Source organism: Mastomys coucha, unplaced genomic scaffold, assembly GCF_008632895.1.
Source record: "Mastomys coucha isolate ucsf_1 unplaced genomic scaffold, UCSF_Mcou_1 pScaffold12, whole genome shotgun sequence".
NCBI classification, from domain to species: Eukaryota; Metazoa; Chordata; class Mammalia; order Rodentia; family Muridae; genus Mastomys; species Mastomys coucha.
In genome coordinates this window covers 21,753,902-21,781,320 of record NW_022196894.1, presented here as the reverse complement: position 1 = coordinate 21,781,320, position 27,419 = coordinate 21,753,902, and the positions used below count along the sequence as shown (strand labels likewise).

Here is a 27,419-nt window from a genome sequence, read left to right as displayed (position 1 = left end):
ACACATACACACACACACACACACAAACACACACACACACACACACACAGAGAGAGAGAGAGAGAGAGAGAGAGAGAGAGAGAGAGAAATCTTTAAAGACGACTTTATTTTTTTTTGAGAATTTTATACACAAGTACAATGTCTTCACATCATTTCCATACCTTCCTCTCCACTCCAACACTGCTTCCTTTTCTTTCCTTGAATTTAAGACATACTCTCCTATAATTACTGTTAATATATATTATATATATTGTAATACATAGATGGCGCACACATATATTACATATACACATATTATACACACACACATAACCTACTGATTCCAATTAGTATTGCCCATATATGTGCATGTGTTTAGGGATGCACACTTAGGATTAGGCAACCTATCATGGGACTCATCCCTGAAGAAAACTGATTCTTCTTCTCTCCCCAGCCATTCATGATGTGTAACTTTTCATCTCTGAGTAGAGTTATGTGAAGTTTGCTCCATCTATGTAGAAATATCAACTGGTATGGTCATTTCTGCAGGTCTCACTCAGGTAGCCATTTTGTTGACGCCTCATGGATGCATCAATCCTGCCCTATCTAGAAGACACTATTTCACAGGAGGAGTGCTGGCCCTCTGGCCCTTACAGTTTTTTCTGCCTCCTCTTCCAAATTGTTTCCTGAGCCTTAGGAATAGGCATTGTGTTGTAGATGTACCAATTAGAGCTGAGTATTCCATGACTGCTTATTTTCTGCACTTTGAGCAGTTATGAATCTCTGTAGGGCATCTGCAAAAAGAAGCTTTTTTTATGAGGGGTGAAAGCTATTCATACCTGTGGATATAAGGCTAAGGGTTTATATATTAATATCTATAATATATTTATAGTTGAAGGCTATATTGGTTTAGGAAAGTGACATTAGTAGGTTCTCCTGTAGGGCCTGTGGTCTTTTCTACTCTGCATTCTTGCCTAGGTTTACCATATGAGTTCCTCCTATTGAGAAGGCCTTAAAATGTCCTGGTAGAAGTAACATTGTGATGATGACCATCCTACCAAAAGCAATTTGCAGATTCAATGCAATACTAGTTGAAATTCTCATAAAATTCTTCACAGGGATAGAGAAAAACATTATAAAAGTCATATCAGAGCCCAAAAAATACAAAACCAGATAGTCACGATCCTGAGACAAAAGAATAATGGTAGAAGGATTATCGTATCAGATTTCAAGTTATATTACAGATTCTTTGGTAATAAAAACAGCAGGGTCTTGGCCAAAAACAAAAACAAAACAAAACAAAACAACCAAAAAACAAAAAAAAAAAACCAAAAACCAAACCAAACCAAAACAAACCAAAACAAACCAAACCAAAACAAACAAAAAATACCAGACATGTAGATCAGGAAACACAGAACAGAAATCCAAACTCAATCTCACATAATTACACCCACTTGACATTTGATAAAGATACACTCAGGGGAAAGGTCATCATCTTCAACCAATGGTGCTGGGAAAACTGGGTGTCTACATGTAGACGTATAAAATTAGACCCATACCAATCACATGCACAAAAAGCAACTCCAAATGCATAAAACAACTCAACGTGAAACCTTAAACATGCAAACATGTAGACAGAAGCATGGGAAGAATCCAAAGAGACACAAGCCCAAGAAAGGACTTTCTAAATAAGATGTCATTCTCTCAGAAATTAAGGCCAAAAACTGGCAAAAATTAGAAAGTAAATATCAGTCAAGTGTAGAGCAAGCCTGAGTGTGGGTGATAGTCTTTGTTAGCTCTCCATCTAAGAGGGGATTAATATCCAGACTATACAAAGAATTGGAAACACACACACACACACACACAAATCAAGAAAACAAATAGTCCAATTTTTAAAAGTTTTATGGAACCAAACAGAAAAATAACTATATTTTATTGTATGCCAGCCAGAGTGGCAAAGATCAAGAAAAGAACTGGCAACAAATGCTTCTGAACTCTCATCCACTACCAGTGGGGACTGCAAACTCTTGCACTGCACACTGTTGCAGCCGCAGTCAAAATCAGTGTGGAGAATGTTCAGGAAGATAGAGGGCTGCCAACTGACCCAGCTATACGAACCCCTTGGCGTCTGCCCATAAGACTCTATCCAATTGCTCACCCATGTTCATTGCAGCTGGTTTCACAATAGTGAGGAAACAGAAACAGCCTAGGTATCTATCAACCAATGAGAGCATAATGAAAATGTGGAACACACACACACAGTGGAATTCTATTCAGCTATAAATAAAAGCGAAGCCATAATACTTTCAGGTAAATGGATCAGACTACAAAATATAGTGAGTGAGCTCAGGCAGACCTAGAAAGACTAAGGCTACATGTCTGCTCTTATTGTGGATCCCAGCTCTGAATCTTTAAATGAACATAGACGCGTGTTAGTCAATGTGTAAGCCCTAATTCAAGGTTAAACATGCTAAAGACAAGGGGAGAAGAAAGGCATGAGGATTTAGAAGCAGAAGCCTAAATTGTTCTGCTTTTAGTGTGTTGTTTTAAGTAAACTTCTCTCTCAGCTCTTAGCAATATTCCAGCATCACATCCCTTTAATTATGTTTGACTCTTGGTCTTTCTGGACAGTGATCTGTGTATTATATGTTCTGCCATGCCTTGCATGAGGCCTTCTATGTACTGCAGTTCAATGATATGTTTTTAAAGCCACAGTCTTTTTTATTCATTTTTTTTTGACAGAGTTTCTCTATGTCTTGGTTGTCCTGGAACTCACTCTGTAAGACCAGGCTGCCCTTGAATTCACAGAGACCCACCTACTTCTGCTTCCTAAGTACTGGGAATAAACACATCCACCACCACTCCCTAAAGTCATAATCTTTAGGGAAAGCTAATATGGGAAATATTTTCACACATTTTAAATGAGGGATAAGAAAGTGTTTAAGTACTGTATCTTCTAATAACCGCATCTTCCCAAGCCACTGGATAGAGAAGGTCAAGTAAAAGACTTATGTGATTACAATGGTAAAAACCTAAACAGCAACAAATAAAAATCTATATGGATGCTAAAATAGTAAGGTGGTCCAATTAAGTTCTTAACTTTAGGAACAGGGAGACTGAAACCCAGATAACCAGTGTTTTGGCAAGGTCTACATAGCAATGAGTGACACAGCCAAGACTCAGCATTTTCTGAGCCATTGGCCTGAGTCCTCTTTATTGACACCAAAACACGTTTCCCCTCAGTTCCTCAGTAAGTCCATAACACGTGTGCCCCTGGCATTCAGACACCTAAGTTCAATGGTGAAGCTCAACCCTTGATGGACACATAACATCTTGAGAATATATTCAGTGCCACTTCAAAGTATACACTGGTGTGTCTCATGAGATCTATTGCATTAATATGATTTCTGTGACTGTAATAAAATATCCAAGGCTGGAGAACTTTATACAATAAATACATTTATTTGACTTATTGTTCTAGCAGCTCGATGGCATAGCATTGGTGTCATGTTGCTTTGGCCAATGCCTCACCACAGATGGCAGCAGAATGGCAGGAGTTCGTGTGAGAGGGAAAGATAGTCTAGTTAGAGAGAAATTAACTCAGCTACTAGAGATGAGGATCAAGACTTTTATTTTTTTAAGATTTATTTTATTTTTATTTGTGTGTGTGTGTGTGTGTGTGTGTGTGTGTGTGTGTGCTTGTGAGTATGGATGCCTGCAAGGGCCAGAAGAAGGAGCTTCCCTAAAACTGGAAATCCATGGGGCTGTAAGCTGCCTGATGTGGATGCTGTCAACTTAAACTTGGATCATCAGAAAGAGCAGCAAGTACTCTTGGCAGCCCTTAGGGTCAAGATTTTATACTAACTCATTATCATGAGAACTAACTCAGGATCCAGTATGTATGGTGTACTGGTTGATTTGTGTATCAACTTGACATAATTTGGAGTTATCACAGAGAAATGAGCCTCTCTTGAGAAAATGCCTCTATGAGATCCAGCTGTAAGGCATTTTCTCAATTAGTGATCAAGGTGGAAGGGCCCCTTGTGGGCAGTGCCGTCCCTGGGCTGGTAGTCCTGTGTTCTATAAGAAAGCAAGCTGAACAAGCCAAGGGAAGCAAGCCAGTAAGAAACATTCCTTCATAGCTACTGCATCCACTCCTGCCTCCAAGTTCCTTCCCTGTGTGAGTTCCTGTCCTGACTTCCTTTGGTGAAGGAATAGTAATGTGGAAGTGTAAGCTGAATAAAACCTTTCCTCACCAAAAGTCATGCTTCTTAGTCATGATGTTTTTTTGCATGACTAGACCCTGACTAAGACAAATGGCCTTAACTCTTTCCAAAAACAACACCTCAAAATCCCTAGACACAGGTCCAACCTCCACCTTGAGTCATTAAGGACCAAACCCCAAACCCTTGAATTCTTGGGTGGTGAATCATATCTGAATCATAGTGAGCATCAACGTTCTTTAGAATGGGTGGCTGAGACTTCACCCAGGTAGGTGTCTCACTGGTACAAATCAATACTATTTACACTAGTGGGGGCATTTGGGGTGGAGCCTGCTACCAATCTTGAGGTACAGCAAACTGTCTTGTGTGATGGTGTGAATGAAAATGGCATCAAATAAGCTTATATGTTTAAACACTTGATTTCCAATTGGTGGAAGTATTTGGGAAGGATTGGGGGAGGTGTAGCCTCTTTGAAGGAGGTGTGACTCCAGGAGTGGGCTTTGAGCCTTCAAAAGACTCACACAATTCCCAGTGTGCTCACTCTCACTCTGCCCCTTGCTTACAGACTAAGTTATTCACTCTCAGCTACTGCTCCAGGTATTCCTGCCTCCATACTTTTGCTCAACCATCACAGACTCTAAACCTCTGAAACCATAAGCCCAATTAAACACTTTCTTAAAAATAGGTTGCCTTGGTTATGGTGTTTTATTACAGCAATTGAAAAGCAACTAACGTGCCTTGGTCTCTGTTAAGAAGAAGTAATGGGACATGATAAAGACACAGGAGAGAATGGAGCAAAGATACTTAATTTTTGGCAGAAGACATCTTCCTGTTTCAACACAGGTATTCAATATACACAGAAGTTCCTCCCCCTAACCCTCAGGAAAGAAAGATGATCCTTTAGCAATAAAGTAACATGACCAAGACTAGGAAGGACAAATGGACCATCATCATCATTGTAAATCTATTCATAAGAAAGAATTTTCCAGAGGGAACTGTGGCCTCTCCTAGTCTCTTCTTATTTTAAATGCTATTTACTCTTGGTTCCATTTATGTTGGTACAGCTGATAAGGATACATGTCTTTTAACCACTGGATTTAATGTACCTGTTTTTGAACCCTGGTGATTTATTTTTTTACATGCAGGATGTTAATTACTTCAAAGGATCAGAGTTCCTACTCTAAGAGGGAGGTACAGAATGTCAACTTGCAGTCCATGAACATAATGTCCAATTATCAGTGCATTTCCCACCAGAATGGACTTAGCACCTTCTGAAGAGATTTGCTTTCACATTTGGTAGCCACACCCTAGACATGGCCTCTTTAAAACTTACTTTCTAGTAACTTGTGGGTGTTCCCGTATAGTCCTCTGTATCAGGGCCCTTACGAGTCACAGCTATACTTCAGAAATCTACCTTCTAACTTCCAGGTCAAATTCTTCCCCCTTAGAGCCTTCTTTAATCACTTTGTATGAAGACTAACATTTACTTCCTATGAAAGTCCTAGGAGCAGTTTGCTGACCACCCCCTCAAAAACTTAGAAGAATGTATTCTAATTAAATTATTAGAATGTCAGTAAATACTGACATCTGATCTCTTTGCCTTATCTGGACTATCTTTGCCTCAATGACATTGAACCTTTCCCCAGGATAGTAAATGATTTATATGGTGATAGATTTGAGGTTTTCCCCTGACATCCAACCTGCACCAAAGAATGGCTTTAAGTTTGTATATTTTAACATATTTTACATTTTTATGGAGGAAAGGAATTCATACTTAATTAATTCACTACCATTTTATTGTGCTTTGCAGATAATACACTTTTACAGCTTAAAAGTTTCTACAGCCCTAAACCAAACAGGTCTTTAAGTGGGCAGGAAATGCCACTGAGTGTGAAAGTACTTGCCTCTCACTCAGAAGACTCAGCACTCTACAACATAAAACAAACACAAATTGCTCCATCAAGGCTAATTGCACAATGGTCTCATTGTGTCTCCGTATTACTTAAAAAAGAGTATTTAGGCTGGGCAGTGGTGGCACATACCTTTAACCCCAGCACTTGGGAGGCAGAGGCAGGCAGATTTCTGAGTTCAAGGCCAGCCTGGTCTATGGAGTGAGTTCCAGGACAGCCAGGGCTACACGGAGAAACCCTGTCTTGGGGGAAGGGAGAGTATCTAGGATCTCTCTGTGAGGGTACTCAGTATGTAGACTAGGCTGGCTTCAAACTTACAGGCCTGACTCTGCCTCCCAAGTGCTGGGTTTGAAAAGCAGGAGCCATCATTTTCAGCTATCTGTATCACATTCTTATAATTTTGTCAATATTCCACACATTCTCTTGTTATTGTTACATATGTGAACATGATGTTTACTTGCTGGTCTTTGATGTTCCTACTGCAAGCTTCTGGCATGTCATGGGTTCACATTTTAGAAGCAGCTAAGAGGAGTGTCTCGTGTGATCTACCTGCTCCACCAACCAGTTGCCTTCCCACCTCTCTCCCCCTTCTTGGGTCTCCCTCTTATCTGAGACAGGCAGTACTGAAATTATGCCAACTAATAGCTTCATAGTGGTCCAGCTGCGCCCAAGTACAGGGAAGAAATACATATTTCTTAATTTAAATCAAAAGTTAGAAATTATCACATTTAAAGAGGGAGGCATGACGAAGGCTGACATATAGGTTTAAAAACTAGGCTCCTTACACAAAATAGCAAAGAAGACAGCTTGGAAGTGAAACCCCAACAAGCGAATGAGTGATAACCTAGTTTAACAACCTTATTGATGGGCATGGAGGCAGTGCTAGTGGTTTAGGTAGAAGATCAAAGCACTTACAAGCATTCCTTAGAACCAGAGCTCTCTTCAATTCTGCAAATGCTGAGAGAGAGAAGGAAGCAGCAGAAGAAAATGTAACAGAGGTTTGATCACAAGGCTTGAAGAAAGAAAACCATCTCTATAACCAAGAAGGGCAATGTGAAGCAAGCAAGCCTTGCTGCAGGAGTCACCGAAGAGGTCTCGATCTAGGCAAGAAGGGCAGTGAAGACACAACACTCAGGAAAGAAAGCAGCGTGGTGGTGGGCCAAGGTCTAGCTAGGGCTTTCAGAGCTACAGAGAATTCAGTGGCTGGCTCCAAAGGTTCAAAGGTCAGACTGACTTTCACCAGGGAACAATGCTCCTGATAACTCAAAGTTCAAGGCAAAGCTCACCTAAAATGCCTAGAACCCTTAAAGACTTTCTAAATCTACGCTACCCTGTTTGCTAAATGGGACTAAGCCTGGGTGGTAGTACATCTGTTCATAATGTGGTTTGCTGAGGATTAGACCCACTACTATGATGACTACTACCAGGAACAAATATTGTTGTTCATTAACAAAGCACCTCATAACCCCAAAAGCTCAGATGGGGACTGATAGTGAGGTAAATGTCACCCCCCACCCCATACATAACATCCACGCCTTCATACAAGAAGTGATTCCAAAACTCTGGTCTTACTATTTAAGAAACATTGCAAACTGTAGATATCACAGACAAATGAGTTATCTGATGGGTAAGGCACAGTTAACTGGAGAATTTTTGGAAAGGGTTCATCTTTCTAGGTGCCATGGGAGACATTTGTGGCCCATGAGAGGTCTCATGAGTTAAGAGACATTTAGAAGAAGCTAGCCCCAGTGTATGTAAATGACTAGGAAGGGTTTCTGACTTCAGCAGAGGAAAGCTGCAGAAGTCACAGAAGCACCAAGAGGAGTAGAATGTGTGTGTGTGTGTGTGTGTGTGTGTGTGTGTGTAGGTAGCTGAGTGGGGCAATCTCACAATAACACAAAGTTAAGACTTGCTTTTTCCCACATTACTTTACTTATTCACTTTGTATCCCAATGGTAGTTCTCCCCTCCACATAGTCTCCCCCATCTCCTTCTCCTCTGAAAAGGGGGTGGTCTCCCCGAGTACCAACCCACCCTACCACATCAAGTCACTGTAGTAGTCTACTAGGCTCTTTGTCTCCCACTGAGGCCAGACAAGGTGGCCCAATTAGGAAAACAGGATCTATAGACAGACAACAGAATCAGGGACAGTCCCTGCTCCACTTTTGGGGGGAACCACATGAAAACCAAGCTGTGCATCTTCTACAGGTGTGAGGGGCCTAGGTCCAGCCCTTGTATCCTCTTTGGTTGGTGGTTCCATTTCTGGGAGCCCCCAAGAGTCCAGGTTAGTTGACTCTGTTGGTCTTCCTGTGGAGTCCCTATCCCCTCCAGGTCTCTCAATCCTTTCCCCAACCCTCTCACAAGACTCACCAAACTCTGTCTAATATTTAGCTGTGGGTCTCCAGATCTGTTTGAGTCAGCTGCTGGGTGGAGCCCCTCAGAGGACAATTATGCTAGGCTCCTGTCTGCAAGCACAGCAGAGTATCATGGTTTCCTGAAATGGCTTCTACTTGAGGCAAAAATGCTATGAACACTGTTAAATAAAAACAAAGGCCCCAGAATATTATGTACATTCAGAAGGGAAAACAATCCTGTTTTGAGAAGAACAACTGATCTAGTCTGAGGAAAATGTTCTCAATCAGCCAGGCAAAGCATCTACACCTTTAGCCCCAGGGTGAAAGAGAGTTTGAGGACAACATGGTCTACACAGTGAATTCAAGGATAGCCAGCACTATGCAGTAAGGCCCTGTCTTGAAAGAAAACAATATATAATCAAACAATTTCTCCTGGTATCAGGAATCTTTCATGAAAGGAGAACTCCGTTGATGCTGTCAACTCAGTATTCTCAGTCTTAAACTGGCTTAAGAAATGCCACAGCCGTCTCAACTATTAATAACCACCAGGCTGAGTAGTCAATAGCCGTGAAATTTGAGGCAAGAACAAAGAACACCCACTAGGAAAACAAAATGTGACTGTGTGAGCAGATTTTGTAGTGTAGTTTGATAGATGTGGCACTGTTAGGAGGTGTGGCCTTGTTAGAGTAAGTGTGACCTTGTTGGAAGAAGTGTGTCACTCTGGGGGTTGGGGACACTTTGAGATAACAGAAGATAAAGCCAGGCACAGTGGCTCAGTGCTTTTTTCTGCTGCCTTTGGATCAACATGTAGAACCCTCAGCTTCTTCTCCAGCACCATGTCTGCCTGCATACTGCTATGCTTCCTGTCCTGACAATAGTGGACTAAACCTCTGAAATTGTCACCCAGCCCCAATTAAATGTTTTCCCTTATAAGAATTGCCATGGTCATGTGTCTCTTCAAAACAGTAAAATCCAAACTACAACCAAAGTTGGTACCGAGGGTAGGGTATTGCTGTGATAGGCCTGATCATGCTCTTATGTGAAGGAATGTGGATTTGGGGCTGTGAATTAGAAAAGAAGTAGAACACTTTAAGTGGGGCTTAGTGGACCATCCTAGAGGAGCCAGAAGGTATTGCCGGCAGCTGAGGGTTACTTGAGCTGTGAGGTACTGGCTCACGGGGTTTCAGAGAAGAATTTTTGGATGTGGCTGAAAAATCATTCTTGTGATATTTTGGATAAGAATGTGGTTGTTTTTTGCACTTGTCTGAAAATTCTGCCTGAAGCTAAATTGAAGAGTTTGGGATTAATGGCATTGGCAGAGAAAATTTCAAAAGAGCCTAGTGTAGGCTCTGCTGGGTGGTTATTTGTATCTACTGTTATAAAGATCTCTAATGAAAACAAGCAAGTTGAGCAAGGAGAAATAGGAAAATATACACAGAGGGGAAAAAGGCACCAGGAAGTAGAATGTAGTTAGTTCTGTGTTCAAGGAAATAAACAGATTTTTTTTAAAGCCTGATATTAAAACCGAATAAGGGAGCAGTGACCTCAGGGCAAGACCCTAACCAGCTGAGCTTCCAGATTGTGAAAGGGAATTAAAGAAAAGCTTATGGCTGGCTGTGGTGATGCACACTTTTAATCTGGAGGCAGAAACAGGCAGATCTCTGAGTTTAAGGCTGGCCAGGTCTACAGAGAGAGTTCCAGGACAGCCAAGCTTAGGCAGTGAAATAAACTATTAAAAACAAAGAAAGCTGATAAAAAATATATTTGAACAAGGGGGCCATGTTCCTGCCCCAGCAAGCAGCAGAAATTGGCAGCTGCAGCCACAAGGTTTTGACTTTAGAGACTAGGATAGAAGAAAGGAATTATAGAATCATTTGCCATAGCTAAGGAAAGCTGCTGAGGCCAGGCAAGTGTCAGAGGTGTGTCCCTGCCTGGAAACGTAGAGAGGTCACTGTGTGAAGCTATGAAGGTGAAGCCTGGATTACCTTAGAGACCCCAAAATATTGGAGATGCCAGAGCTGTGGCATACAAACCCAAGAAAGCTGCTAATAAGGAGTAGGACCAACCTAAGGGAAAGCAGTATATTGAATTCCACAAAGATGAAAAGAAAAACCCCAAGAGTATTTTGATATCAGACATGGAGGTGCAGTGTTTGGAATATGCCCATCTGGTTTTCAGTTTTGCTTTGGTCCAGTATTTCCTAATTATACTCCCTTCCCTACCTTTTGGAATAGTAATATAAATTCTATGTTATTATTGGCAGAAGTCTGTGATCTACTTTTTGATTTTGATTTTTATAGGGGATAGTTAAGATACTGCCATGAGTCTCAGAAGAGACTGGACTTTTACTGAATTGAGACTGTTATAGACTTTGGAGACTTTTGAAGCTGGAGTGAATGAAGTTTTGCATCATGATATGGCTACAAGTCTATGGAGGCCAGGGAGTGGGATGTGGTGCTTTGAAAGAAAAGAATCCTCACAGGCTCAGAGTGCATGGCACTATTAGGAGTTGTGACCTTGTTGGAGTAGGAGTGATCTTGAAGTGTGTCGGGGGGGGGGGGCACTTTGAGATCTCAGAAGCTCAAACCAGGTCTTGTGGCTCACTGTTTTTTTTTTTTTTAAATGCAGCCTGTAGATCAAGCTAAAACCTAAACTAAGACTGTAGAATATTTGGTGAACATGTACAAGGCCCTGCTTTTGATCCCAGCATCATATAAATTGGGTATGGTGGTACATGCCTATAATCTCAACTCCCTGTGGGGTACAAGCTAGAGGATCATATGTATGAAAACTGTTTCAGCTACATAGTGAGTTTGTTGTCAGCCTAAGCTACATGAACCTCTCCCCATATATGTATGTATGTATGTATGTATGTATGTATGTATGTATGTATGTGTGAATTGTGGATGTTTAAAAATGTATGTGAATGGTGTGGCTACTGGATATATATGTGTGTGTGTGTGTGTACATAATAGTATGTGTGTGTGAGAGAGAGAGAGAAAGAGAGAGAGAGAGAAAGAGAGGAGAAATACTTTACTTTTTAATATAGTATTTACTTTACTGTTATCTGTTAAGTGGGTTAAGGTTACTTACCCCACTATGTCCTAGTCATGCCTGTACATCTACATGCACACAAATGAAGTCACAAAAGTTTATAATAAGTGATGGCTAGCACACTTATTATAGTGCTTATATCTAGAAAGAAAACAAGCATGCTTGCTGTAGGAAATGACTGGAAGTAGGGCCAAAGGTCTTAAAAGGCAACTACCAACAAAGGAACCTAAATGGATGGTAGAGTACTTATTAATGAACCGTTTCTGTGAGTGCTGCGGGTGGAACAGTCACAGCAGGACAGTCACAGCAGGAATGGAAGGTGTGGATCCTGGGTATAAAAGGCAAATGTGGAGCACACTGTGGCTGAGGACTTGTGGAACAAAGAAACACCAGAAAACTGATCAACCCTCCTTTGTGTATCCGTCACTTACTTATCCAACAATCCTTTATTGACAAGTTTTCATATCAAATGCTGTGTTTACACTGCAGATACAAAAGTACACCATAATATCTAACTCTAGCTATTCAGCTCTTCACGCTATGGCCTATGGCCAAATCTGGCTGGGCATAAAATTTTATTGGAACACAGCCATAACACTTCTTCTATATGTGGCTTTCCTCCGAAGTACAGAGTTAAGTAGTACTGATAGTGACCCTGTGTCTTGCAGTTCTGAAAAATCAGTCAACAATATCTATAGAAACAAATTGTTGATCCTGATTTTGACTCTCTTAAAAAGTGACTACAATACACAGGAAGCAGTGTCATATGGAACACAGTGCCACAGAAGACACACACTCCTGAAAATCAAGGACGGCATCTCTAACTAGCACCTTCAGGGCAAAGACCATGTGCACCTCATTTGCTGCTGTGCTGAAAATGAATGTCTAGTGCCCAGCACATAGTACACACTTAATGCACTCAGTTCATATTTGTTGAATAAATATATAGAGTGGAGGTAGAGAGAAGGCTCAGTGGTTAAGAGCACTAGCTGTTCTTCTAGGGCACTAGGGTTCAATGCCCTGAACTTACAATAGCCTGTAACTGCATACACAGGGGATCTCATACCCTGTGCATGTGCTATGCATGCATACATGCAGGCCAAACACCCATGTGCATAAACATGTGGGTGGATGGATACATCCTTAGAAACAATCTAACTGTATTTATTTATTCACTTACATATATTTCATATATGTTTGCAGTGTAGCATGGTCATATTGTGGTATTGTTTTTCATTTACTTATGTTTATGCACAGGTGTGGTTGTGAAGTGGTGAAATGGAGGACAGGGTGGGTTTTGAAGTTTGAGGAGGAAGAGGTAAACCAGAAAACACAGGCAGGGATAGATATGCTTCAGTATAGAGCTAAGGCTATATTGAGATGCACTATGCTTTACACTTTAAAATAAGTTCACATGGCGTCTTCAGAAGGATCACTTGTGGGATCCAGTTAGAAGAATGGCAAGCCTGGGGCAGGAGCCTGCCTCTGAGTTACAACAGGATTCCACAGCTCTTAGGTCATGACACTGGGAATGGGATCAATAGAATAGCTAAAGGGAGATTTAGGGATGAGTTAGTAGTGCCCTGTGATTGAACGTTGTTGAGGTTTGGTGGGGCAGGGTTCAGAGAAGGGGAAAGATAAACCTCACGGCCCTTCAGCCTTGAACATTTGAGTAGAAGATAGAGTCCTTCATTGAGATGAAGAGCACAAGGAGTAACAAAGGTAGGAGGGAGACAACTATCAATCTGAGACATGCAGAATTAAAGGGATGTATAAACTAATTCAGGAGGAAATTGAATATGCAAATTTCAAACCCAAGTAGGAACCAGAGGAACACATGGATGTTGCTCCTTCAGGAGACCTGGGTTAAGTTCCCAGCATCCACCCTGTTGGTCCAGTTTCAGAAGATCCAGTGTCCTCTTCTGACCTTCACAGGCATCTTAATATACGTGTGTATATACCCACACAGACAAACATGGACAAGTATAAACACATATAAATAATTCAAATATAAAAATCTAAAGAGTTAACTCAATTGTATATTGTAATGTGAAGTTAAAACTAGAAATTATTAAAATCTAGAGAATAAATTAAAGTCATAAGGGCAGATGGCATTTCCTAGAAAGGGGGAGAAGCAAGGAAAGAGTTAAAAACAGAAAGGTAAGAAGGAAGGGAGGGAAGCAAGGAAGGAAGGGAGGAGCCCAGAAAAAGAAAGCCAGGAGGTTGCCAATATTTAAAAGAAGAATGGGAACCAACTAGTCTTAAGGGAAATCAAGAAAGAACACTTCACATGATCAGGAATAAAACCAGTAAAGTTTTATTCAAAAAAATTAAAGGGCATGATTTATTTAAGGTCAAGTGCTTCAGATGATTAAGAATGACTAGCAGATAAATACTGGGGCAGAGTCAGAGCCAGGACCAACTTAATATTGTCCTTCACGATAGCATTTATGATAGAGGGTAACAGCAGAAGCCAAGACCAGAGAGGGGAGCAGGCAGTGCAGAGAGTCTGTGCTGGATGCCTTAGAGAGACTTGGTACTTCTCTCTCTCTCTCTCTCTCTCTCTCTCTCTCTCTCTCTCTCTCTCTCTCTCTCTCTCTCTCTTTCTCTCCTCCTCCTCCTCCTCCTCCTCCTCTCCTTTTCCTCCTCCTCCTCCTCTTCTCCTTCTTCTGGTCTTCTCTCTACCCCTCCATTATCACTATGAGAGACATTATTATACTTAAACTCCAACTGGGGGAGGGCAGAATGCTATTTTTATTTTAATAACCATGAAAATCTGGTTTCTCCAGCAGATGACTTCACAAGTTTTGTCTCTTTAGAAAGAGAAATCCACTGACCCAATGTGTTCTCTTTTTTCTGCTTAGTTTCCAAGAAGCTTAGAATCAAATTCAGTTCCCCTAGATGGCTGGGAGTATTTACAGCCACTTCCTTCTCCTGCTTTCTGTTCTGTTTTATACCTACATATCTTAGGTTAAAATAATTATCATGAGAACTTTACAAGAACTTTCTTATTTAATATTCACAGTGTCTGTCCTCCAGTCAGCTGTGTGACAGACCAACAAGATGGCTGCTGCTCCAATCTGGTTGAGTCATTAGCTGAGATGGCCAAAGATGGCCAGGCCTGGCTTTCCAGAGCTATACAGCGTGGCAATAAGCCATTCCCTCCTCATGGCGATTTTGGCAATGTAAATGAGAAGGAAACCACTTTGTTGTTTTAGCCTTACTTATTTTGGATCTCAGTCAGGGCAGCTGAACCTAGGTCCTGCCTTACAAAGTCACCAAGGAATGGCAAACAGAACATAGCTCTGTCACCAAGCAAAAACCCTGTATGTCACAAGGCAGAGTAAGCAAGTGACTTAGGCATAACCTCAACCTCAGGAACCTCAACAGAGGACAATGTCAGGTACATGCATTTCAACCATGCTAGTCGAATGGCCATAGTACTCTGGGGCAAGAGGATGGCCAGTTTGACAGATGTTAGGAACAGGAATCTTCATTGTCAGTTGGTAACCTTTGAGTTCAACTTCCAAAGACAGAAAATTTTGATTCATAGAAATGAATAAGATAAAGGCTGAGGGTCTAGCTCAATGACAGCACTCTTGCTTTGCCCTCATGGTCCTGGGTTTAATCTCCAAAGGCAAAGCACCAAGACCCATCAGGCGGAAGGAATGCTACTTTCCCTTCAGATTATAGATTTCAGTCATCCTGGAGCATGATCCCCCAGAGGGCAGGTTGTGCTCCTACCCCCAAAACAGGACAATGAATGCTGTGAATTTATGACAAAAATGTCTCTAGGATTTAGGAGAATCAAATGCTTTTCAAGCCTCTGAACCCCCATTTTACAAAGAGGCCTTGATCTGCTCATTTTGAAGCATTTTGTTAGATTGATTAGAGAGTTCCTCTAAGTTCTTTCCTAAGCATGGGCCCATGGCTTATTTTGAATTACTCCAAGTGTAAGAAGACACTGAAACAGTATTCTTCTAAAGAATCACCCAGAATGACAACACCTTTCCCCCAATGCAAACAGAGCTTTTCTCCAATTAGCACTCCTTAAAGAAAGGCCTGTGGTTTTGTGTTTTTATTAACATGGACTGAAAACTGACCTCAGCAAACCCTACTGTGTCTTCCATTTGTGTCATTCTTTGTTCTTCTCTTTCTAAATATCAACTCTGTAAGTTTGAAGAATGCATCTGCCGCATTTATCCAATTCTGTGTTTCTACTTCTTAAAAATACATATAGACTATGGAGGTACTAGGTAAATACTTAATGAAAGACAGTTCAGCTGGGAGTGGTGGTACCTGACTGGAATCCCAAGCTCTCAGGACACAGAGGCAGACAGGTTGGGACTTCAAGTTCATTCCTGACTTCGTAGAAAGTTTGAGGCCACTGTGGGTTATAGTAAAGCCTGTCTCAGAAAGAAAAATCAAAACCAGAAAGACAACAAACAGAAGGATATTTAGTGTGAGACACATTTTTATAAGCCGGCTTTATTTGGGTGTCAGATTTTTGTTCATTAAGACTGTCTGGGGCAGAAGAGATGGCTCAGCAGATAAAGCGCTTGCAGAGCAAGCCTGACAACCCATGTTCAATTCCTGCAACCCACACAAAGGTAGAAGGAGGGGCTGACTTGTAAAATTCTCTTCTGACCTCCACATGCATTCCAGAGCAGGTGCATGCCCAGATACATACATTATTTAAGCACATGATCATAAATACTTTTTAAAAAAAAAAAACTAAAACAGTATTGTAGGGAGATGACAGACAACACTCAGGCAAGGTAATGCTTTCAGCCTCGGTCAGAAAAAAAAATCTTCTATTTACTGTAGAAAGTAAATAGAAAGTAAATGGCAGGTAGAACGACCCATATGTGGTCAGTAGCTAATAAATGATAGTTGAGTACTCAGCCCGAAATGGCACATCTATAGTACCTGCTCCAAGGTTCAGAGAACATAATGACTGAAGGAGTAGAAAGGTAGAAAGAACTACAGGATAGTTCTAGGAATTGCTGTCTTTAAGGCGTGCATGGCTAGTACACTCATGTCAGCCACAGCTACCTGCCCAAGATAGGTCCATCAACATTCCTTCATGGATGGGGAGAGCACACAGGTCCCACTCCCTCCGTGAGGAGCTATATGCAGTTAACCAATCAATTAATTTTTCCAATTACTGGCTTTTAGTGGTCCAAATATTGACACACAAAGATATCAAGTTAACCTATGAAAACAAGTAGATCATTCTGAATATTCGAATATTCTTTTGTTTGTCTGTTTAAAAGATTTATTTTTTTTACTTATGTGTGTGTTCATGGCTTGTATGTATGTGTGTGCTTGTGAGGGAAAGAGAGAGAGTATTGAATCCCTGGGATCTGGAACAATAAGTGCTTTTGCTTATGAACTGTCTAAGTGTGCTGGGTACTGAACTTGGGTCCCCTAAGAGAGGAGCCAGCACCTTTTACCATTGAGTAAGTTCTCCAGCCCAATTTTTGCTTCATGTTACTTAGCATGGAAAATTCCAGGACACTCCTGAAGGATAGATTGGTCAAGAGGACAATTGCTAGACCTAACAACCCAGAAGTCCTAGCACTTCCTCACAACATGAGCACCATCATCCTATCAAGTCCAGATAAGCATCGTTTTCTGTCTGAGTAAACAATTGGACAGGTACAGGTGCAATGGAACTGCGTTCTTTGTGTACATTATCTTGGTTTATGGGTGTTATCATTAGCAGGTGGTTTGTGCTGAGGCAGTCTGTGTTCTTCTTAAGCTAGACTAAAGTGCCTGTAGGTGTCAAAGATGCAGGCAGTATGTGAGCTCTGGGAACAGGGTTCTGAGTCTCAGCTGGAGATTCAAATCTACACTCAATTGCTTCCCACTGAGTTTACACACTTCCCCAGACCAAGTTGTCTCTTTTGCAAAATGAGTCACAAACAATTCCTGCCTAACCACCTCAAAATGAGCAGTGTTAGCTCCTCAAAGTAGACCAGACCCTGACCTGAGTAAATTGTTCAGTAAGTGACTGAAAGCCATTATCCAGGGCCTTAACCGATTCCTGAAAAGATTAGTGGTCATGTCTGGTAGACAGTCTCACCCAAATCTCACGGGAGAACAAAGCTGGGGGATGAAGGAATCTGATTTTATGATTTTAGGGGCTACCCTTGGAGGTTTGTTCACTGATTCACTGGGCACCTTGTAATGTATAAAATGTTGAACCTCAGATTTAGAGTCAGCCTGAATATTATGAAGGTCTTGTCCTGAGAGTATCCCTAGAACACCAGCGAAGACTAGCCCTACACAAATCCACATCAATGCAGGGAGTGTATTAGGAACAAGGAGAACCTAGCGTGAAGTCAGTTCTACATGGCCTTTGTCAACCATTCTGGGTCAATAGACTTTTATTTTTCCTTCTGGGGTAGTTTAGTAATCAGGAGATGACTGAATCAGAACAGGAGAACATTAGCTGAGGAGCTTTGCCAAATGTGAACTGCTGGGCAGCAATTCCTTCTTCCTTCTCTTCTCTACCCTTTCCCCTCTGCCTCCTCTTCCTCCTGACTCTATTCCTCTCCCCCTTTCTCTATTCCTCTTTGATGGACTTCCTGCTGTCAGAGAGAGGCACTGCCATGGCTGGTTTACTTGATCGATCATTCCAAGGATAGCACAGTTGCAAATCCGGGGATCCAACCTGTTTCCTTATTGTCTCAAGGGCATGTGACGGTTCCGAGACGCTGGTAGATTTAACTCTTGCCTGATTTAGACATGTCTTTCCAGTTTGTTGCAATAGAAAGGTTGGAATCAAGGTGAACAATGACCTTTATTTCCGAAAGATATGCATATACCTCAGGACCAGGTTGTTTGTAAAGTAGGCAGTATTTCAAGTCAGTTAACACTAATGAGCTAAAATAGACACACCCACAACTTCATCTCCCTTCACCTGCGCTCCCTGGAACTTGTGACCAAATATTAAGAATGCCCAGCAGTGGTGGCGCGCACCTTTAATCCCAGGACTTGGGAGGCAGAGGCAGGCAGATTTCTGATTTTGAGGCCAGCCTGGTCTACAGAGTGAGTTCCAGGGCAGCCAGAGCTACACAGAGAAAACCTGTCTCGAAAAACAAAACAAAACAACAAAAAAAAGAATGACAGGAAACTTAATTCTTGACGCATTTTATTTCTTAGCTAGTAAACCAGAGCTAAAAGGAAGGGTCCTGTTACTGTGCAGCTAAATTAACAATTGATCTTGAACTTCGATCTTTAGACCCCAATTTCATTCTTTCCAGTACTCCACGGACTCTTGCCAGGTCCAAAGGGCTGAGCAGCCTCAGGCTCACATTGCTCGCATTTCTCTCATTTACCCTCCTTTCTCTTTAGCTTGGATTTCCCTCTTTGGACATTCTCTCTGCTTCAACACTCAGACCTTCTTTCTGAGTAAGTGTCTAACAGCCAAGACTGTCCAGCCTCAAGGCCTTCAAGGCCAAAGACAGAGTTTCGTATCTAGCTTAGTATCCCAATACGTGGTAACGTTGCAACTGCCCTCCGCATGGTAAGTGCCATCTCCACAGAAATCATAAAGACTCACTGTTTCACTTTACAGACTAGTCACCAAAACTGGGGGTCGGGGGGTGGTGGGGGGAACTGTGTTAGCTGCTCCAGGTCACACAGCTAGAAAGCAATAGAGCCAAGATTTGGATCAGACCTGCCAAGTGCCAGAGTGGGTTATTGCCTGAGTGCCCCCTCAGCATAGCTTTGACCTTGAGAAGGGAACCCTGGTGGTTGAAGTTCACCCAAGGGGTAATTGACTCCTGGCTCTTCCCTGGGGGTGGTGGCCCTGTGATCTTAGGTTCTGGAACATTTCTGTAAGCCTAACCACACACAAAGTGGTGAGAACTAGGGCAAGTCACTTCCCTCCCCCTCAGATCTGAGAAATGATAACACCTCCCAAACAGTTGTGAAAACTAAGGATTAAGAGATATAAGGTTCAAGCTTCAACCAGGGAGTCTGTGACAGACAGGACAGCTAGGGAAGACCTTGCAAAATAATGACCCTGGCTCTTCTAATTTATAGGTTAACTAGGATATTGTTTACATAGGGCTTTTTTATTTTCTTTGTGAGCCCTTTCTTGATCTTCTTAAGATTGCTTTCAATTTATGTACGTGCATTTGAGTAAGTATAGGCTGCATGTGTGCCAGTGCCTGTAGAAGCCAGAAGAGGACATAAAATCCCCTGGAGCTGGAATTCTAGGCAGTTGTGAATCATCTGATACAGATGCCAGGAACCACACTTGTCCTATGGAAAAGCAGGGAGACTCTTACATGCTAACGCATCTCTCCAGCCTCCTGTAAGCCTTTGTAATACCTTGCTAAAAGGGTCAGTCTATGAACAATAAATGCAAAAATAAATTTTGGAAATTATTGAAGTTTTATACCTGACCTAATACCAAGGCTTTATTTATAGCTTATCATGTCATTATATCCCTCCTTTAATCTAGACAAAAACATACTGTTCACATATTAACAAATATCTATTGAGCACGTATCAGAGACTGGCCTAAGTTTTTCATTTCCCATCATTCCATTCGATTCTAGAAAAGGTAGAGTCTATTGTTTCCATTTTTAGAGAGAAAACTAAGATGCAAAATGTACAGCTTGATTATGTAACAGTTGAATAAAAAGACCAATTATATCCCCCCATCAAAAGAAAACATCCAAATGTCATGGGTGACTTGCAGATTTGCAATCCAGCACATATGAAAAGCAGGCAAGATATAGCTCATCATTTGTGAGTCTATGAATCTGTGTGTGTATGTGTGTGTCTGGGCATGTACTTATTTGTATATGTGCATGTCTATGTGCATATGTGTCTGGGTATGTATGACTTTGTGTCTGTGTATGTGTGCATCTGTTTGTATGTGTGACTTTGTGTGCAAATGTCTGCATAATTGTGTGTGCATCTGTGTGTGTGTGTGCCTGAGTATGTGTCTGTGTGTGTATGTATGTGTGTGTATATCTATGTGTTTGTGTGTATCTACATGTGTGTCTCTCTCTGTGTGTGTATGTATGACTGTGTATATCTGTATGAGGAAATGGTGGTTAGAAGTCAGGATTGTGAATAATATTTAAGCAACATATCTATGCATATATGCATATATATACATATATATACATACACATATATACACATACATATATATATGATAGATATGCCCTTCACAGAAAGACATGTGCATGATTACTAACAAATCATTTAATAAAACAACCTATCACTTTCTGTGTATGAGGACTAATGTGCAAGCTTTAGACATCACAGAACACAAAAACAAAAACTGAAACTCACAGAGGTTTAGACAAACTATTGGATGAGCATATTCAAGTTGTTTAACATAAATAATTTACATTTCAGTAAATTTCCTCTGGGGTATGCTATAAAATTGGTTCTTTTTGTTTGCTGGTTTATTGAGACGGGTTTCTCTATGCAACCCTGTCTGTCCTAGAACTCACTCTGTAGACCAGGCTGGCCTCAAATTCACAGAGATCCACCTGCCTCTGCTTCTCAAGTGCTGGGATTAAAGGCATGCATCACCACTGCCTGCTTCAAAAATTGGTTCTTAATTAAATTGCTATTCCATATATTCGCTATGGGAAGAAATAAAAAAGAATGTTCAGTTTGGAATAAAAAGAGGTAAATTCTTTAAAAGACCAAGACTTTGAGTACAGGGTACTTTGAGTTCCTCACCAAAAACAAAAAACCAAATAAAACAAAAACAAAACAACAACAACAAACAAACAAGCAAACAAAAACAAAACCAATGTCCTAAAGTCTAAATAAAGCAAACTTGGCTTTTGATTGTCAAAGGTTCAGATTAAGAACACAGCTCTTCCATGGAGATCAGCAAAACAGAGAGATTGAATAGCCATTATAAATAACCCCAGAGTCTGGTCAATAACAATTTCTTCTGATGTCCTTTAAAGAAGCTGGGATGAAGCCAGAAGAAAGGTAACCAATAGGTTTCGCCAAGAAGCAAGAAAATATCTACAGCTGATTTCATTTTCATAGCACTTAAGTACTGTAGATCACACACCTGCTGTCCAAATGTCTCCACTGACACTCAGGCTATGTGGCATCTGTAACTCTAGCATGTCTGCATTCCAAAGTCCCACTCCAGAAAAGACCCCTGAAACCAGAAACAATGAAGTTCACATCTTAGATGAGCCACATGCCTGCTGTGGCTGCAGATAAGTTATCTTAACTCCGTATGTGCTTTTCCTTATTGGTAAATTGGCCTCACCTCTACCAGAGAGCCCAACCTTCTTAGTCAGATTATGTCATCCCTCAAGCTACACAATGGCTATGACATCACCAAAGCAACACATGAATGTAAAAGCACATTGGGAGGTAATCAAGTTCTCTAAGCAGGAAAGACTATATATTACTGAAAATCTAAGATGTATGAGAAGGAGAAACACCAGAGTGCTCACTGTTCTTCCAGAGGACATGAGTTTGATTCCCAGCACCATGTTTGGCAGCTTACAACCAGCTGTAACTCCAGTTCCGGAAGATCAGATATCTTCCTCAAGCCTTCATGGGAAGTAGCAGTATTCACTTATACAGAAACATATGAATAAAACATAAAAATATTCTTTAGAACCTCCAAGAGGTGAGAGTACAGATGTCATACCACCCACGGTTGATAAGAATACAAGCAATGAACGAATCAGGTAAATCCATAGAAATACCCCTGGACTATCAGAACAGAGCCCTAGTGCTGTGAAGATCTTTAAATACTCTCCCACGTGGTAGTCAAGGAAGGATTTTATACTAGGCTGTCTCAGTCCATCCCCTTTATGCCTACTTATTAATTGCTCACTTTTTCTACTTTTGGGAATATCTTTCTCTGACTTGTTTTCCTGTCCAGATCCTCTTAATCTTCCCCAAGAAAAATTCTCCCTCTCCCAATTCCTCTTGTTGTCATTTCAAACTCAATGTGAATCGCTCTGGCCATTTTATTTGTATCCCACATCGTGGTTGTTTTCTTCCCATGGATGCAAGTCCTCTGAGGTCAACAGTTTGTCTTTGTTTTTGTTGCCAAGCAAATGCTAAGAGACAACAGTTGACGTCGAGAAGCTCAGATGGGTTGAAAAGGTATCTATGTTCATAACTGTTAAGCAGGAAAGTCAAATTGGAGCCAGAGGTTGTCTCACTTGTTTTCTCACCCATGCCTCCACACACATGGGTTGGGTAGGAAGCAATCCCAAAATGCTCATCAATCAAACAAGGAAGGAACAAGTAGACGGGGAGGAACCTGCCAGTCTTCAAAGATGTGCCTGTCTCTGCTCCACGCAGAGCCTCAAGTTCTTTCTAGATAGTGGCTGCGCAGTGAGCATAGCCTGGAGGACTTAGAGGGAGCCTGTTGTGCCTGGTTAGCTCTCACTCTTTCTCCTAGCATGTATAAGCAGGCTGCCATGTCCTGGGCAGATGGTATAAAAATAAAGAATAAATCAGACATTTGCTCTGTTCTTTGGGGACTTGTCTTTGATAAGATGGGATTGACTGGCTTTTTTTTTTCAAGTCTAAGAAAGGAGATGTTGCTAAAAGAATAAGAATTGTTTGAGCTCAGAGAATGGCCAACAGAACCTTAGAGGTGGCCAGTAAGGTAAGTCCCCTGCTGAGCATGAATAAGCTTCCCTTCAGAGAGGAAGCTGAGCTGAAGATCACAAAGAATAGCCAGGTGACTCACCCATCAAAATGGGAAGCTCTCTCTGGAAAAGATGGTGACACCAAGGAGACCTAAACCACAAATCCACAGAGGCCTTTACCACACCAGGGACTACGTTCTTGTTTCTTGGTGCTTGTGGGAGCTTGGACCCTGTCAGCCTGCCAGGGTTTAGAGAGGCAGTGAAACAGAATGTTAGGATACCCTCAGACCTCGGCTCACTTTGTCTGCCTCTAAACCAGTGGTTCTCCACCTTCCTAATGCTGAGACCCTTTTTGTTGTGGTGACCCCTCCCCCAACCATAAAAATTATTTTCTTTGCTACTTCATAACTGAAATTTTGCTACTGTTATTAATCACAATGTAAATATGCAAGATACCGGATATGTGACTCGTTGGGGTCTCAACCCAGAGGTTGAGAGCCACCGCTCTAAGTGAAGCTTCCCCTAAGCAGCAGCTGCACATGTGTGGGCTCTAGGCAAAGTGGAGGCAAAAACATTTTACCATCATGGAATTGTGAGGAACATTTGGAGCTGATGCCTGTGAAGTCCATAGACCAGTGGCTGGGTCATAGTGAATGCTCAATAAAGGCTGGCTGCTTTTAAGGTGCTTTTAACAATGACTCTGTAAATCTGAACTGAAGTATTCAGTGAATTTCAGAAGGAAGAGAAGATGTTTACATCTCACACAGATGTGAGATAGCCGTATGGTATTATTTATCATACACTTTCTAACAACCTTATTGCCAAGATGACAGCTGCCCATCACCCACAGAGAGGTTCCCCTGAGCTGCCGTTTATCATTGTTCTCTATAGCCGAGCATCACGTGGCCCACACCCTGTGCTCTGTGTCTATGAATTTCACCTTCGACTCTAAGAGCAGCAGGAAAGTTATTCTTCTAAAGTCACAAAGTTATATTTGCTTTTACTTACCAGTAAATTTATCAGAACCCAAGATCTATTTGTGACACAGGAAAATATTATTCTTACCTCAAAAGTAAATGTTTTAATAAAATCATCTAATACTAATTAATTTAGAAACACATTTTAAATATTAAAATATATATTGTAAAAATAATAGCTTTATAAGTAATTTATAGCCAAATGTTAGCCTAGCTTTAATGCAAAATGTTCTGATTTTAAATCTATTAAAAAGCTGATTTTAATATAAACATATTTTGACACAAAATTTTTAAAGTTATAAATGCTGAAAAAGTATTTTCAAAATTTCATGTATTTATTTCTTATTTTATTATTTATTATACATTTCATCTTGCTGCTAAAGATTTTAATTTGCCATATTTTCTATACAGTACATTAAGTACAAGAACCATATCAATTAATATGAAAGATGCCTCTTGAACTAGCAGATGAAATAACCAGGCTAATTTTATGGGAACTTGAGTTAAAGCAAAAACAACTCAAGTTTGTGCCATGCCAGCAGTAACCATATTAGGGTTTATGGTTGTGGGGGATCTCAAAACGTGTTGGAGACAATTTAGAGTTGGTAGCAGCCATGGCCAAAGTAGCATCGACCAAACCTTAGCCCTGACAGCTTGCCTATGTGCCTGATGCGCTTCAGCCTATTGAACGATAGTAACAGCAAACCTGTGAAGTGTTGGAAAGCTGAGAGCCAATCACGTATGAAAAGCCCCTGGAACGGAGTGAATGCAGGTCTCATGTGATAAGCTAGCGTGTCTGAATGCAGATACATGAGTCTGTGTTCGTGATATTCTTACTTATTTTTATACTGATATTGCTTTATAAGGCTGCCACCTTGAGAGCCAAAGGAGGCTGGCTTGTTTATTTATGGCTGTACAACTTTCTCTAGTTTCTCCATGAAAGTACCTTATCAGTAAGGCCATCACACCCTCACACCCTAGATGTGTTACTTACGGCACGGCACACACTCCATGGTTTTTTGTTTGTTACTCATGGAACCCCATAGGGTTGTAAGATGTGCTAACTTCTGGCTTTCTCTCAATGGGCTGTGTGAGCTTAGACTGGCTGCTTGTTGTTCTGACCTCAGATCAACTTTCTACTGGGAACTTTCCTCTAAAGCTGTAACAGAAACCTAATTCTACGTGTTCAGAATTTTAGACATAGGTTCAAGACTAGAGGAGGAGGGGGAGAAATCTATTAGAATGATGACTTAAGGTGCTGGAAATGTTGATTTTCCACAATGTGTCCTAGTGTGTCCAAAAGGATACAGTATTGTTCTTATAGTTGAACAGGCCTTTAAATGTTAAAAGTGGGTTGATCACACTCTTCTTCCCTGTGGCAGACTGTAGTTTTCACAAAAGCCTTCATCATGATTAATACCTTAGTGTGATGCCTGTGCGAATTGTTGCTAGTCTAGGTTTCATATATAGTCATTCCTTCTTGATCTGAACATAAATGTATTTTTGGAAGGGAGCAGGGGCACAATCACAGATCTTACTTTCCTCAATTGAAGTCCCATAAAACTCTAAGTATGACTCCTAACTGATTCTAAGCCATGATAATATCTCTTCTAATAACTGAGCCAGTAAATAAGTTCAAATAGCTGTGAAATAAGTTCTTTGGCTGGGAGCCTAGCCTTTAATGGCTGAGCCATCTCTCTAGCCCAGTTAAACTGTTCAACTTCTAAGCTTAGCCAAAACATAGAAAGAGTCAACTTGAGAAGCATACTATTCTCTTAAGAGATACCCAAGAAATGGGTGCTTTGGTAGATGTGGTATATTAGAGATTCAGATTAGACTGATGTCTCGCTTCCCTCTGCACCCAACAATTTTTATGACTCTCTAGTTATATTCATGCTTACAAGGCTCAACTCTGAAAGTTGGAGTGTTAGCCTATATACTGAGGGTTTTTTTCTTTAAAAAAAAAAAAAAAAGCTGTGCAGCTCTGTCGGAGAAGAGGGAGACACCAGTGCAGTACATAGCTAGTTGAATCTTAGTACTGGTGACTTGTGTATTCCAGGACTCTGAGCCATACAATTCAATTAACTATAGATTGCAGCATTATGGGAAAAAAAAAAAGTCAGTAGAGGAAACTGACATGCCCAAACCTGGACTTGGCAAGTAGGAGGGAGCAAGATCACCTTACTGGTATTCACTGTGGTTCCTGCTGATTACCTACTCACTTCTCCCAGATCTTCTGAGAACCCAAAGCCTGCTTGATTTGTGCCCATTTGGTGCCTAGGCACACCAGATTCTCCTTGCACTTGAATCCACTCCTTCTCTCGGCATACTGCCAGGTCAAAATTTAAAAGGTTGCACTTCCTTAAAATGCAGCACTTGCCAACAGAACCTCCGTCAATCAACTGACTGGTTGCTCCTGTGCTGTTCACGGATGATGCTGGGTGATGAGCTCTGGCTTTGTCGTCTATGAAACTGCTCTTTCCCTCATCCATCCGAGACTCAGCTACTTAAGAGGAAGTGTATGGAATTACCTGGAATGTAGCAGGGAGAACACCTGGTTGGGTCGCTGGAGCATCCAGAGGCAGTCTTGGCAGCATCTCTCCAGATCTGGTAAGCTTGTTGAGCCTTGGTTTAAACTTCAGGGTTTGGAGAATGACTTGGGAATTAAGGAACGACAAAGTGATGGAGAGATCTTCTAGCCCAGTTCTTGCTTCTCTGGGTCTTTAGGAAGCCCGGCTTGCCTCCTTTTCTATCTTCCTATCGTTTACCTAGGGTTTGCAATGATTTACTGGCCTAAAGAAGGAATAGCATAGTCCAACCGATCATCTGAAGGCCAGCTGCGTCTGTGTGGATCAAGAAAGACTTGGAGCCTTTACAGGACTTGCCTTGGCTTCAGACTAAGCCCAAGTCAGGAAAGAGAGGCCCATCCCTGTGAGGATTGTACTTGAAAGGCCAGGCCCATGCTTGTCAAAGCAGAGCTAGGTGTTAGGGCCTGACTTGCTCTAGTGTTCTATGGGGAACCACAAATGGGTGGTGACATCCTACTCATTGAATTGGGCTCATGTTCCTGCTCCTGTCTGGGTTTGCCACATTCTACTCTGATGGAAGAAAACTCTTTGGCTCTAAATTAAAGTAATCCTCATTAGCTCCCGACCCTCCAAAGAATATCACTGCATCCTTCTCTTCCCACCCCCTCTCTTCTGCTGGGGGCTCTGGTTTTTGTTTGCACTAGATGTTGAAGCAGGGGCCCTAAATGTTTGACATGGTCACCAGGGAAGCCTGACACACAGGTCTTTGAG

General features: G+C 41.4%; 1 protein-coding gene and 1 long non-coding RNA gene across 6 annotated transcripts in view; one reads left to right on the top strand and one right to left on the bottom strand.

Moving 5' to 3' along the window:
* Positions 1-27,419, bottom strand: part of LOC116085758 — a 127,312-nt gene that overhangs the window by 75,218 nt on the left and 24,675 nt on the right. For all 5 annotated transcript variants that reach the window (XR_004116703.1, XR_004116704.1, XR_004116700.1 and 2 more), the window contains exon 5: positions 26,652-26,776. This is a non-coding gene — a long non-coding RNA (uncharacterized LOC116085758). The remainder of the gene's footprint in view (positions 1-26,651; positions 26,777-27,419) is intronic.
* The window catches only part of Bcl6 (BCL6 transcription repressor), a 49,462-nt gene continuing 48,382 nt past the window's right edge, over positions 26,340-27,419 (top strand). The window contains exon 1 of the mRNA XM_031363529.1: positions 26,340-26,730. The gene's annotated coding sequence lies outside the window, so the exon portion shown is untranslated. The remainder of the gene's footprint in view (positions 26,731-27,419) is intronic.